Genomic DNA, 15,159 nt, shown 5'->3' on the forward strand with positions numbered 1-15,159 from the left:
GCCTTCAGAGCAGGAACACCTCTTTGGAATTTCTAACAGGACATACGGATGAAAAAATTTCTTCACCGAAGATAATTGTGTAGCTAAATAGAGCAGCTAAAGTGGAGGAGTTGTTGTCACCAGCTCGATTCTCAGAAAACTTGGAAGAGCTGCTGTGTAAGAGTTTCTGAGACCACACCATTGAAAACATAAGACAAACCATGTTAAACAGCCATTACTGCTCACTCAGCATCGTATATCAGATTAGTAAAAAGACTGCATTTATGTGATCATTGTGTCCCTCACTCAGAAATCTATCTGTATCTACTGTTAAAAAGAGACCTTAACACCAGCCCCAGAACTGTTGTCGCATATCAGAGCACCAGCAGAGAAGCACAGCTGAGTACCTCATCAAGATACATGTGAGCATAATTCACGAAGCACAATTCAGTGTGTAGCCTGGTCACACAGCACTCGGGAAACTTGAGCACAAAGCAAATAATAAGTTCAGATGCTGTCTATTTCAATGTTACTTGATAAAATAAACAGGATATTTCAGGAAAAAAGCAAAGCTAAACCAGAAAACTTCTAATTAATTTCTTCCACAAATGCTGTGGCATTGTATCAATTATATAAATGTTCATCTAGTGACATTTTAATCTGCCAAAATAAATCTTTTTGATCAACCTTGAATAAATAACCCCATGGAGGTTTTGTGTTGGTTTGATTTTCATTTTTTAATAGTTCCTTCCTGATCCTAAACTGTGCTATCAAAATGACTTTGAGTGCCTAATCAGACACATCAGTCAAGCACCTTCAAGCACTGTGCCACCCCAAGTATGGATACCCCTCACTCAACAGCCAGCTGCAGTCAATTGCAAGTCCTTCAAAAGAAAAGATGCATGTGTAGAGGAAGAGGAGAATTTACAAGTCAAATTATGGCCCTGACTCTTACAGCTGATCAACTGAAGCCCTGAAGAATGAGATCTGATTATAATCACAGTCCTAATGTAAAGCTGAAGTGTTATGAGGGCATGCTAAGGGCAATGAAATCTATCCTACTCTATTTGGGCTTAACAGATGAAAAAAGGAAGCAGGATGACTCAGTCTCCGTGCCTTTTTGGATGCAGGCAGAAGAATGCCTCCATAAAGTGAGGTAAAAGAACAAAGTGTGGGCTTGCTTTATTTAAAGTACTGGTTTTAAAATGCACATTTTTTGGATATGGAAAAAGATAGGGATTTAATGTTAATTACATGAATACTTGTTTTTTACCCTCTCCTTTAACTGGGAATGGGGACAGAGTAACTGAGAGAGTGAAAGGAAGAGGTGTATTCAGAAAATTTCTATGTACTTGAGTTTGAAATTCTTCATATTTAGAATCAGGCTTGTCCATTAAATTTTGGTTTTTATTGTTGCATTAACACTGCATATTTGAGTTACTACTTCTCTGTGATTCTGCTTCTGACTTACTCTGTTTTTGCTTTTATTGAGATGTATCTCTCCCACTGGCACAGGAAAAAGGAAGATTTGAGGTAATTATTAATTAGGCAATTATTATTTATGTTAGTCCAGCAAACTAGAGACAATAGGTCTAGACCAGTAACAGAAATTGTTACCATTAAATTGAGGCACAACATATAATTTAGCCCTGCTCCAGAAAGTTTGCAGTCCAGTCACAAGACAAGAAACAGGCAGCAGCAGATGAACAGCTGAGGCAGTTATTGCTCATGCAGTTCAGTGTGCAGAGAGCACTGCTTAGCTGTTGAGAACAGTGTTTTAGGTATCCTGGCAGAAGGCATTTTTCATGTGCTTCAAGGCTATTTGCCATTGGAACTAATGAGTGTTCAGAAGAACATAATGGAGGACAAATGCAGTGTTTTCCATCCCCCCCCCCCCAAATGTATTTTTTATAAAATGGTGGGGGTTTTTTTACCCCTCTCCTTTAAACAATATTTGTGCCAGTATTTATAATAATGAGAAATTATGTAATTTTTGAAAACCCCAATCAATGATATATATGTTCTTCCTACCATTCATCTCACCAATTTGGTTGGTTGGTTGGTTGGTTGGTTGGTTGGTTGGTTGGTTGGTTGGTTTTTTTCCCCGGCGTTTTCCCAGTCTGTTGTTCAGAATATGCCAGGTCAATTTCAGTGCCAGCTGAAAGCCATCTTTTGAAATTATTTCTCCAGGAAAATGTACCATTAAACACAGTGAGGCATAACAGCAGTCAATCAGCCACCTACAGTGCTAAATTTATATCAAAACTATTGGAATTGAGAGGAGCCATTAGGAACCTAATAGCCTTTGCACTCTGCTATGTGTCTTCAGGTGAAGGGTAACTGAGGATAGTCACAAATTTGTAAATGTACAAGTAATATTAGGCCAAAAATTGTGTCTGAACAACATTGCCTTCCTTCAAGAAATGTCTTAATGCAGCCTGGATATTCCAGCGTGTTGTTAAAAGAGTGATCTGTTCCTCTAACCTGTCTGACTTGTTTGTTTAGGCTTCAAAAACACACGTTAGGGGAAGCTCTCTCAAAAGGAGGCTTAAAAACATGAAATAAAGACACAGAATTTGCTTCTAATCTGTTAGTAGCTAAGTTAAAAAAGTTTTCCTATTACTTGCAACTTCTTGAAAATAGTATAATTCTACTGCAAAGCCCAGCTAGGGTCTGTCTACACAATAATTACAGCCTATTTTTGAAATCATGACACCCATTTTCAAAGAAGTGTTCTGAGAAAAACCAATGTGTTTATCTGATCATTTGGGTTCTATCAACCCAAATGAGAAGTCCTATTTCCTAAGTTCATTTTTGAAACCAAATTGAGGCGAATGATCCCTCTACGTTTTACGGCATGATTTACTAGCAGACATTAACAGTTAGTCTGACTTTTCTTTCAAGTAATGAGGCCATTGTTTTGGAGTTAAAAAGATACTTGAAGTTCTAAATATCCTGTAGCAAAACTTAACCCACTGAAAGCGCCTTTTGGGTAGGACCAATCAGTAACCCACCCTGGATAAATAATCCTATTCACAAATCTCCTTTTCAGTGCTGTGCTCAGGGATATCAGGCAATATATCTGTGGTCTTCTACAAAAGCCCTAGAAAATGCCGATAACGGGGTTGTTGTAAGAACTTGTGAATCATTGACAGGGAGAAGATGTTTCTCATTTGTGTTCCCGCTCTCAGTGCCAGGGGAACCCTAATAGAGGAGTGGACATAAAAAGCTGTGCATTCATTTTCACTAAACCACTGGATTTTTCTTGAAATTTTTCTTTCTGAAAGTTTCACGCTGATGTTGCAGATGTGGATCTGACTGTAGCTTTGGGCTGTCTATGCTGCTTTAAGGAGCGTGCAGAATGGGTTCTCCTGCCCTCTTTATCTGCGTCTGCTCCTCAGACAAGATTTTTGTAGGTCATTTGTCAGTCCCTTTACTGTCAGAAAAGAGAGGGTTTGCTATCTCAAGCTTTAAAAACCTTTATGCATACTCATATGTCATGGTCTTTGCCTATCTTTGGTGTGCTGCTTGAGGAAGTGCAGCTGGTCTGCTACATTAATTTTTAGAGATTTCTTTAGAAACAGGACCATGAAGGTTAGTAGAGCTCTGTGTGCTCATGTTGCTTCAGTCAAGAAATATTTTTTAACAGATGCCTCATAGATAAGTTTTCAAATTTACTAGATCACTGTACTACCAAATAGGATTCTTGGTTAGGAAAAACTTGAGAAAGTATTTTTCCTTTGTATTGTGTTTTTAAAACTGAAAATTGTCTGGAGCATAAAAAGATTCTTTTTCCAAATAATGTATAAAGTATAGAATCACTATCAGTGCAGCACACTTGTTGAGAAGAGTTTCCTTTTAGAACCGTGAAGTACAAAGAATGCGAATTATTCTTTCTTGATTTAGTTTTCAAATCTTCAGAGATTTGATGCATTGTAACATTTATTTAATAGAGATTGTTTCTACTTAAAGGAAGTAAGAACAAAGCACATCCAGTAGTAAAAGAGATTCAGATGACCTCACCAGTATCTGTCAAATTTGAGCATTAATTATATTTGGAGACTGAATAAAAAGAATAATGCTTTGGTTCACTGACTTTGCAGAAAGTATAATGTCATCAAGCTGACCTTTTTACTGAATAACTGAGTATTATATCAGATATGTTGTATCACATTAAAATATTACATAAAATATCAATATTGAAAAAGATCTAAGATTGTAAAATGTTAGATACCAAATGACAAACATTTGTGAAATGTTTAGTTGAAGTCTTTGTGCACATCTCAGATAAGCAGCTCAGTATCAACCGGTTGATAAGCTGACTTCCCACAGGCATGTGGTGGAGCACACCTGCAGATGAGCTGCCTCATCTGTGGGAAAGTTGTTCCTTGTGATATCCTCACCTAATGACACCAGAGAATTATTTAGAAAATGAAACTTTTTTTCTAGGAAGATGAAGCTTCATATCAGGATGAAATACTTCTGTTCTATCCTGGACTGCATAGCTTGTATGGCTCTACAGCTATTGCACATTTGCAGATTTTGGGATCAGAACAGGCTTCAGAAGTCCATGTCTGTGATACTCTAAGAATTTGATATTTTATGCTTAGATGTTTACAGTGGAATGGTTTTATAGTTTTAAAAATATCAATGGAGAGAAAAAGACAATAAGAACAAGAGAAGAATCAAATTGTAGTAAATAATGCATAAGAACACAATCTGATGATAGGATAAAGCAGAGCAATGAAAGGTGGTTTTGTCACTCGAAGCCTGAAGTCCTGAATATGCAAACCTGGACATGGTGGAGAATTTATAATTCTGATAATTCATTTTATTAAATATAATAATTTCAGCTGTTACTGCTTCAGAGTCAATATAATGAGAAAGTGAAAAGTCTCAGTTTTCTATGATATAATCAACTAATTTTAAAAAAGACATGAAATCATTTCAAACTTGCCTCCTAATATCTTTGAAGTCATAGAAATGCACTATTCTTCTATTTAATTTTTAAAAAGAGAAGAACAAACCCCCCCCCCCAAAAAAAAAAAAAAACAACCCAAACCAAACAATTATTCATTTAAGTATTGATTTCTTATTACTTTTTGAGGGGTTTTTTAATGTGTCAGAGCACATTCAACCCATTAATAAAATCTCTTAGTGTGGTGCAAAACAGTTCTTGGATTCTTAATTTGAGAGAAAGATGAGGAAAATACCTTTTAAAAAAATCCTTTAAAGAAAATATCTTGAACAGGAAATAATCTTTCTTCCATTGAATATGTTTCTGTATTTCCAGGAAAGATGACAATCACAAGGGTTCAAAATTTGTCTGAACACTTCCCTCCAAGTGTGACTGTCCTGTTAGTCTCATTACAAAATGTGACGATTACAAAAATTGTAAGTTACAAAGTTACAAAAATTTTGTCTTCAGATCTCAAACACAGAATTAAATTCAATCTAACCTCACAATCACAATTTTTAGTTGTCAGCACTAAGTTGCTGCCAGTAAAATAATAGTCACCAGCATCATCTCATGAGGACTTCAGAGGTGACCTCCTAGTAAATATTTTTCATCTTAGAAAGTATACTGATAGTAGAGCCTCTTGTATCAGAGTTACATTCAAATTCAAAGTTATCACTGCTGCTATTCAGATTATGAAATTAACGTACCAGAGGCATAATATTCATTACTCAGAGATGGTGAAATTTTTCCATGGTGCTTAGAAATTAATTCAGTTACTTCTCTTTGTACTACTGTAGGGTTTACATGTTGGTGAATGTGGACATCCCACTGCCCATTAAACTACTTTTGCATCAGTAAGAATGTGAAGCCCACATTTCTGGCTTTCTTGGAATGTGAAGAGCCCTACAACATCCTGGGATTTTTGTGGGTTTCTTTATTTTTGTTGTAGGTTGTTTGGGGGTTTTTTTCTGTTTGTTTCTTGTGGGGGTTTTTTGGTGTGTGTTTTGTTTGGTTGTTGTTTGGGATTTGCTTTGGTTTTTTTTTTTTTTTTTTTTTTTTTTTTTTTTTTTTTTTTTTTTTGTTTGGTTTTTTTTCCCCCTTTGTTTCTTTGTTTGGTGATTTTTTTAAAATTTTAATATAGAGAGCAGACATTCTCCTATGACAAATAATTGACTTTTAAGTGATATTAGAGTGCCTGAGAGTAGGAAAAGAATCATTTAGCAAACCATAGCTGTGGAAGCAACCAGCACACTATTTGTCATGATCTAGTCAAATGAGGCATTTAATTTTGATCAACTTCAACGGTATAATGTGTCAAGACACTGGGCTTTAGACACATAGAAGAATTATATTCTTCTATAATTTTCCTAGGGTTCAGGTGACTACAGTTACAATCTCCATGCAAATTTTGCTTTAGAGTGATTTCACATTAAACTGTAGCCTCTAATCTTTAAACAGACAGACCGCTTAACCATCATAAATACTGCTGTACTTCCTTAAAAAAAGCTATTGCACTTTCTTGACAATGGGTTGAGATTGTAGTTTAAATTACTTCTTCACTTCACAGTAACTGCCACATCCAATAAACTAGTGTTTTCAGTTTCTTATAGCCAATTTGTGCTCAAATATCAAATGCATAGACAAGTAATTAATCATACTTTCTGTTATTGTATACACATATGTGCAAAAGCAACCTAAAAATTACATTCGGTCCTTGATATTCTATCTTTAAATGTGTCTCTTATAACTTCAAAACAAAAAAAAAAGGGCAGCCATTACAAGTGTAGGCTCTTAATCTACAAGAGACTCAAAAGCACATATATCTACCACCCATACAGGAAAACATTTATGGATGAATCCTCCCACTTGAATTTAGCTCATGATAGCCAGATAAGGGCATGCACTATCATTAGAGTGTGTATCATCAAATTACGTTTACCACTTACAAAAGCTTCTTGTAAATAAATCACTATTAGATAAAATAGAATACAAATGCAAGACAAGAGTTTATAATAAATTAAAGCCAAAGATTAATTTTGGCATCTCTATGGGAAGAGAAAAGGGAAGACAGTGGGACACTGTGCAGATTCACCACAGCATAGAGCTTCTAAAAACAAGTATAGAGCTTTGAAGTCAGATCTGGTCCCAGGTTTTTAATACAGAAAATTAAGTCTTCAATTTTTCTGTTCTGCAGTACAGCACAGTCAGTAAAGGTTAATACATGTAAACCTTACAGATACATAAGCTCAGTAAAACCCTAACAAAAAGTTGAATATTACAGAAATTTGTCTCTCAGTGTTTTCCTTTAAATTTATGTTTACCTAATCTATCCTCAACTAGTGAAATACATGCAGGGTTTGCCTATGAAAAGAAAAGAACCTCTAGTAGCTTGAACACCTTCATCTTGTGGGTTTTTTTCTTTTTTTTTTAGTCAATTTAAAAAAACAATAAGAGAGAAGAAAAATAAATATATGTGTACATTGAGAAAATGCATTACATCTTATTAAGAAACAAAAAAACATTAATCAGTGGAAAGTTAATGGTAATCTTATATTTTTATTAAATGATTACTTTTAGATGATTAAATCATTATCTTAGAATAGAATAATTCAAATACATTAGATTATGAAACCTAAATGTGAATTATTTTCTGTTTACTTTTAATTTTAAAAAAAATTGAGGAAGAGTGAATTTTCTTTCCATCTAATATATCTGTTAGCATTCCTTTCAGCAGATTTTATCAAATTATTTTTGAAAAATCTTGTAAAGACAGGTAAATGCAAAACAAATTAGGTTGATGTGTGATGCAATGGTCCTGCACTTATAGAGAAAGTACAAAACTTCTTGGAACTAGCTGGAATTAAAAGGGTAAGATCACATGAGTAACTCTGGCCAATTAATTTCCATGATAAAGAAATACTTAGTATTGTTGTATGGAAATAAAAACAGAAAATTGAGGCAATATAAGGATCACATTATGAAATATTGAGAAAGGTAATCAGGCCAGCTGAAAGAAAAGTCTTCAAATTTTAAAGTAGAAACAAAGTAACAGATTAAAAAACCTATTTATTTTCAGATATTTAAAAGGAGATTTTGAGTTTATAGAAGTCTAATGCTGATGGAGAACATTTCACTAATTTTGCTCTTAAGAAATGAGGGTAGGCTTACTGGAAAGCTGACCAACTAAGTACATGATACCTAATTTGCAAAAATTTGGACCAATTTGAACTGCAAGACTTCAGTGCAAGGAGCTCAGTTTTGTTCATTAGCCCCAAAGCTGAAATGGCAGCACACAACTTCATTTAAAAAGGGATTTTATCTGATGATGAGAAAAAGCTCTGGTATGGAAAGAAATCACTTTGTGCAGTTGTTGAAATGAAGATTAAAAAAGACCAGTTTTAAGCTGAGTAGCTTAAAAAATCCTTGCAATTGAGAATGGGGATTTTTATGTTCAGTTCTAGCATCAAATTAAATATAGTTTCATAAAGATTATAAAAAGTTTTCCAGCCACTGCTGGCATCTCTACTGAAAGTGACATGTGCTACAAGCAATTAATGTTGCAATCTATATTTGAAAAGGGACCTTGACAAACAAATTACTCTTTAAAACTTTTAATTGATTTTTAGTACTTTAGTAACAAGCTGAGTGCAAATCACTGAAATAATATTTTCTAGTCATGTAAATAGCTGGGTGACTCATTCTGCAAATAAAAAGGTGATAAATGGGAGAGACTAACTTTTATGATTTTCTATTCAAGTAATTAAACAATTCCATACAGTTAACTACGACAAACACTTGGAAAAAGTATTATAGACAGACAGTCAACAGCAGTATAAAATAATTTCTAGAAATCTGTAACTTTGTAATTCCCTTAAACCCCTTAAGATAACATAGCTGTAAATAATGAAAAAATATCGTTCCTATTCAATATAATGAAAAAGTTCAGAAAAAATGTAGTAGCTGTTCAAAGCCTTTTTGACGACTACAAAATTCAACAGAAATATTCCATGTGATTTGAATAAGTTTGGATCAATCCATTACATTGTTTTCTCTTCCCTTTTATCTAAGTTTGCTATGTCCTAACTCAAATGGAACTACATCCACATGTTACTATTTGCCTCAATGTTGTACAATAACCTGCAGTGCAGATAATCTCTGTTCCTGCTGTTTTCAGACCATAATGTCAAACCACAGACCTGATTTTAGAGATGGCCACATGCTTATGTAACTTCATGAATAAAGCTTTCTTCTGGGTTACATGGTTGCTTTGGAAAACTTCTCTTCACAGTGCAGAAACTATAAGAGAACTTTAAGGCAAAAGTTTCTTTAGTTGGAGCATTCAAAGCTTTGAACATTTTTAGCTTAGAGATCTTGATAATTTTTGAATAGGCTTCTGAATATCGTATAGTCCAGCACCCCCTGTCAGCTATTCCTTGATTTAAGGATTATGTATGTGAAAAAGACTTCTTTATGCAATAGGTGTTCTCTTAGCAGCTAAAATTGCAGTCACCATTAATCATCAAGCTCTGCATTAGGTACTAAATAAACAATAAAAAGGTCCAGATGAAAAATTGGCTAAAAAAAAAAAAAAAAAAAAAAAAAAAGCGCTTTGTTAGTTGCAAGAAGCTTGAGAAATGTCTCTAGCTCTTAATCTGTGACCTACCAAAAAAAAATCAACATACTTTTAGAAATTACATTTTTGGAATGAACCATTTTCTTATACAGCCATTTGTACAGTCATTTCTCTTTGGAGTGCAGATGGGCTGCATGATCTGCGGTGAGTTCTGGGAACCAGCGAGTCCATAGCTTGTCAGGTGTGGCAAGTTGGGTTCATAAATTATTATTATTATTATTATTATTAATAATAATAATAATAATAATGGGATAGAGAGGGAGGATAGACAAGACAGATTTAGAATTATAGGGTAGAAAGTGGAGAAGAAAACAGAGAGCAGAAGACAGACAGGAAATGGAGTGGATTTAAATAGGCCAGAGATAGAGAAGGATCAATATTTCCAATATAGTGCTAAAAGAAAGTGGAAAAAAGTCTGTCAGTTAGCACATGATGAAGTATTTTTCTGACATGATATTCTTCTGTCAGAAGTTAATAAAAATGCAGAATATCTCACTAATGAGAAGGTCACTTTAATATTCACAATAGCACAAGAAAATCTGTGCATGGCAAAACCCTCTGTGATTAATGCTTTTCTAAAGGCGTCTGTAGACAGTTGTGTATCTGCACAACTCTTGGCTGTAATAAGGGAGTAGCTGTATTCAAATGACATTTATCTTCTCTGAAAAATAAAAAGATTGAAAGCAAGTAGGGTGTGGGTTTGGGTTTTTTTGTTTGTTTGTTTGTTTTTGTGGTTTTTTTTTTTTTTTTTCTTTTCTTTTGACAACATTGAAACTCCTACATGATTAGTTAGTGAAAGAAATTAAAGATCATTAAAAGGTCATAAGAACTTGGATGGTCTGAAAACTAGGGCTAGCACAAATTGATGAAGAGACTTGGAGAAAAAATATTTTACTATTAACGCACTAAAAATGTACTGACATTCTCCTTGGATCAAAGGCACTGATAGAGATGAGAAAGCATAAATTGCCATTTAATTTATTTCAAAAAAAATCTGTATAGGAAAGAAAAAAAAACTGTAATGAATCCTCAAGTAATTTTACAGTAATATAAACAGGTGGTATGAATAGAATTTCAGCCTTCATTTTGTTACAAAATAGTAATATTTCTCAAGTGATAGATCAGCACATCACACCTCCATCCCCTTTAGTTGCTCAAATTACAGAATACAAATAAATATTTTAAAGTAGTTAATGATAATTTCATAGGTTTTTCACTGCATAAACCTCCTTTGTATAAATATAAGCTCAACGACTTCATATTTTGATTGTAAATACAAAGATGTTTTGACATTTTATTCTCTATAATTTTCTTCAGGTTTATCTAATACAATAGGGAATTTTTATGTTTTTTAGAGATTTACAGTTTTTTTCTGCTTTATTGAAGCATTCTTCTTTCAGAGCCAAGGGAAATATATCTTTAATTTTCAACTTAGGAGTTTCAACTCTAAGCACTGGGAGTTGCTGAAAGTTTAAAATGTTTTAAATTAAATATTGTTAACAGAGAGAATAAGTTAAAACTAACTTGATTCAGGTAGGATGAGCTATTTTATTGAAATATGTATTTATTAAGTCTGAATTTATAAAAATATTACATCAAGAAGGTATCAGCAACATACAATATAACTTTCTAAAAATTTTTGCCAGTAGATTTCCCAAGAAAGTGTGGGGCATGAAGAAACTTTTCTGTGTAATGAGTTAGGGAGCATGACTTCCTCATGGCAAGTTTTTAAACTTTGAACTCAAGGCCTTCTCAAATATTTTCATTTCATTTTTCTTTAACAAAAATCTCAACACTTCTCCATAACTCATGTTCTCATGTCAACTCATGTCTTCATAAAAAAAAAAAAAATAAAAAAAAAATCAAAGATCAGAAGAGCAAATGATTGAATGAATAGATTCTTTGTTGTTCACAAACCTGTTTAGCTATTTTTTGAACCTGAAAATATTTCCTCTTTCCATGAACTCCTGTGGCAGCATGTCAGATGTTCATGACCTGCTCTGTAAAATAATTTTTGTTCCAGAATGACTACCTAACAGTTTTAACAATCGTCCCCAAGTTCCAGAACTGAAAGAAATTATAACAGTTCCAGTGTCATCTTATAGAGTACCTTCATGGGTCTGTAAATCTCTTATATATCTCTTTGGGGCTTTCCTCTGTAAACTAAAAAACCTCAGGGTCTCTCCTCATAAGGGACATTCTCATGCCCTATTCCTTTTATCTATCTAATTGTGCTTCCCTGCAGCATCTCTAGATCTTAAATATGTTTCCTGAAATGCATAGACTAGAACTGAGTATGACACCAAGATGATGATGCAAGAAAATTTTATGTAGCAGGAAAAATGAATTCTCCATCTGGTTTTCTGTACCCCACCTGAAGATGGGCAGCATTGTCACTGATTTTTTTCAGATTCAGTTGCATGTTGATTTGTTAATTTCTGAAAAATGTTGATGGCTTGAAGACCTGAGCTGTAATTATTAGCTCCAAGTTAGACATTACAGGATGTTTTGTATTATTTTTCTTAGGTATATTGATTTCATTTTTCAATACTGAAATTGTTGTTTTATCTTTTGCCCACTCAGCTTTCTGAGGTTTTTTGAATTTCTTCTGCAACAGCAGAGCAGCAATGAGCTACCAAATATAGTTAAGATTATTCTGAAGGAGATGGAACTCTATTAGTGCTTTCCCTCTTCCAGGTAATTGTGGAAGAAGATATACAACTCACCTTCTCTATGCAGCTCTAGCTAATCCTAAGTGGACAAGAGACATTTATAGACAGACTAATAATGAATAAGGAAAGAAAAATAATGAATAGGCTAAAACAGGACTTTAGAAAATCAGTTAAAGAACCTTTCTCAGATTATGTTCAATACAGTAGTTCAGTGCTGTGAAAAGTCATAAATTATCTCAGTCTGAATGGATTCAATTTTTCAATCAATTTCAAATTTCAACAGCTAATCCATACAAACTGATTTCTCATTCACTTACTCATGGGAAGGGAAGAAACTAATTTTCATTTTCATCATCCCTCTCCCTTCAAAGTCTTCACTGACTTTTGTCTCTGATACAATTCACCATAAGTCTTGTATCTACAAAGGTGTCTAATATTACTCTGAAATTCCAGGTACTCAGTTTGAAAGAGGGTTTAGAATTAGTTTACTGTTACATGTGCTTATCATCATAACTAAGTGCCATTTCATGGGTTTTTTGGGTTATATTTAGCCTATCAGGTTCTCTGCTAGCTGAAATATGCTTGATCTCTGTAAATAAACTGTTGGTTTTATTCATGCACCACTAGTGAAAATTTCTTCAAAGTGTGTTAAACTGACCATGACTTGAAAATACCAATCCCTGATGGTCTGAAACTGGTCTAACCAGAGACTAAATCCCATTTTGTTAAATCATTTTTGCAGAAATGACTGACTCGTATAAACTGCTTTGCTTTTGCCTAACGTTGATAAGACATAAATTAATTCAAAGAACTCCTGCTACCTAGATAGGAAAATGTTATCTCTGTTTTACAGATGGAAAAACTGAAAAGGTGAAGAATCTTCCTCAGGCCACAGGGTAAGGTAAGGATAGAGCTGGTGTTTCAATTTGCCAGTGTCTGGCTTCTAGTCTAGAATTATGAATGTCAAATATCCTTCATAGTTAACACATAGTTAATAGTTAGAATAAGAGAGGATACATTTTGCTCACAGAGAAATAATAAAATAAACACAAAATTTTATACTAGTTAGTTACTGTCTGACATTTTGAGCAGATATTTAAAGTGTGGGAGAAGAAGCAGAAGGGTAATTTTCATCTTCCTGACAGTATACAGTAAAGCAGACTTTTTTCACTGACTGCAGGCTTAGTTCAATTACAAAGTCCAGATTTGAAGGAAATTTTCTTCCTGATTTCTTCTCATTCATAATCAAAGATTTTCATTCTTGTGATTCTCAGGTGTGAACTTACATGTTATTAAGAAGTATCAGACTAACAACCATGGAAAATAAAGTTTCATATTTCTATCTAGACTAGATACTGTGTAGCTTTTTCAAAGGGTGATTGATTATAGATGGAAAAATGACCCAGATCAAGAAGCAAAGTGGTGATGAAAAGATTGACTGTGTCTTGCACATCTCAAGGGTACTAGTCATCAAATATTAAGACTTCCTTCTCAGTGTCAAAGTGTGATACCAGGGATTATTTCCCTCATAATAATTATGCTTAAAATTTATTTATGTTTCAGGAAACACCTGAAAGAGTAGAATTACCCAGAACCTACTCTGTGTAGATCATGAGGACCTGCAAGAGTCTTTTAGCCAATGCTGCTTTCACAGAAGCAAGGCTTACTGTCACACCAGAGCCAAGCCAAATTTCCCTCCAGTAGACCTTTAATCATTGGTAATCTTTATAATAATCATCAATTGTTATAGTCTATTATAAAATGACCACTATAATTCAGTAACCTGAGCACAATTGTTTACTTAGATCCAATTAGTTCCAGCATTCTGAGAATAAAACAAAGGGAATAAACATGACCCTTAGGAAAAGAGTACTTCCAAAATGAGTGCAAAGTGGCAACATCTGCCGTCACTAGAACTGTATTTTAAGAAGAATGTTAAACCCAGCTATAAGAACAGAGGAAAGAACTTTGAAAAGTAAGAGGAATTAATTTGTTCCCCTTCAGCTTCTGATCAATGCAAAATGAGTACCTGGTTGTAACCATTTTTGTGAAAGTGGCGGTCATATTTTGGTATATGCAGGAAAAATAGACAATGGAAAAACTTGTCATTCATAGATGCAGGCTATTAAAAGACCATATTGAAAGAGAGAAAAACAATTCCATGCAAGGATGCTCATGCTTTGGCAGAAATATTGTAAATGTTGACGTGTAGCATACAATTTAACAAGTATTGAAATAGAGGCTGGATGGTTCTATTGGCCATCTTGAGGAGGGTTTGTCATTTGAAGAATGTAAAAGGACTGACTTCATGGAAAGGTATATTTTAATTAGGCAGTCTAAAAACCCAGGACTTTTCTTAAACAAATTCTTGTAACTGGTACAAAATATGTCAACACTGATCTTTGTAGAGTATTACACAAGCTCTCCGCATGGACACCATTTCATGAATGCAGGCTGACTCATCTCCAGAGCCATGCATGGAGGCTGACACACTGGACCATTCCTCGGCATCCAGAGATGTCAGGCAGGAGTTTGGAAGACTCCAAAATCAAGGCTAATAATGAAAGAGTATATATAGTACAAGTGTGCAGGAGATAATTCAGATTCCAGAAACTGCACCACAGGAAATTGTCTCCATTGCTGAGTTATACCATATTTTTATGAGCTTCTCATTGAGGACTTCTCTGTGACCATGAGAGAGACTTGATCTTGCCTAGTCTATGATAGTTAATGAGATATTCATTTGTTGCACCGGAACCTATTAAGAAAGAAAAATAAAGTGCTGAAAGTCTAAACTGCAGTGACCTACATAGGGAACCCCAGGCACTTACAGTCAGAGTGGATTTATGGCCTTTGATAACATTGTCAAAATCTTTCTTTGGGTTTTCAACATGTGGCAACACGTAGCATATAAT

The 15,159-nt window shown here is 34.3% G+C and overlaps 1 long non-coding RNA gene across 1 annotated transcript; it reads left to right on the forward strand.

Moving 5' to 3' along the window:
* The first annotated feature begins 1,027 nt into the window (after nt 1-1,027).
* Nucleotides 1,028-13,913, forward strand: LOC120751284 (uncharacterized). The gene is made up of 4 exons (XR_005700358.2): nt 1,028-1,135; nt 12,156-12,269; nt 13,098-13,145; nt 13,808-13,913. It is a non-coding gene; the product is annotated as an uncharacterized LOC120751284 (long non-coding RNA).
* Nucleotides 13,914-15,159: the final 1,246 nt, after the last annotated feature.

This window comes from Hirundo rustica, chromosome 3 (assembly GCF_015227805.2).
Source record: "Hirundo rustica isolate bHirRus1 chromosome 3, bHirRus1.pri.v3, whole genome shotgun sequence".
Taxonomy (NCBI): domain Eukaryota; kingdom Metazoa; phylum Chordata; class Aves; order Passeriformes; family Hirundinidae; genus Hirundo; species Hirundo rustica.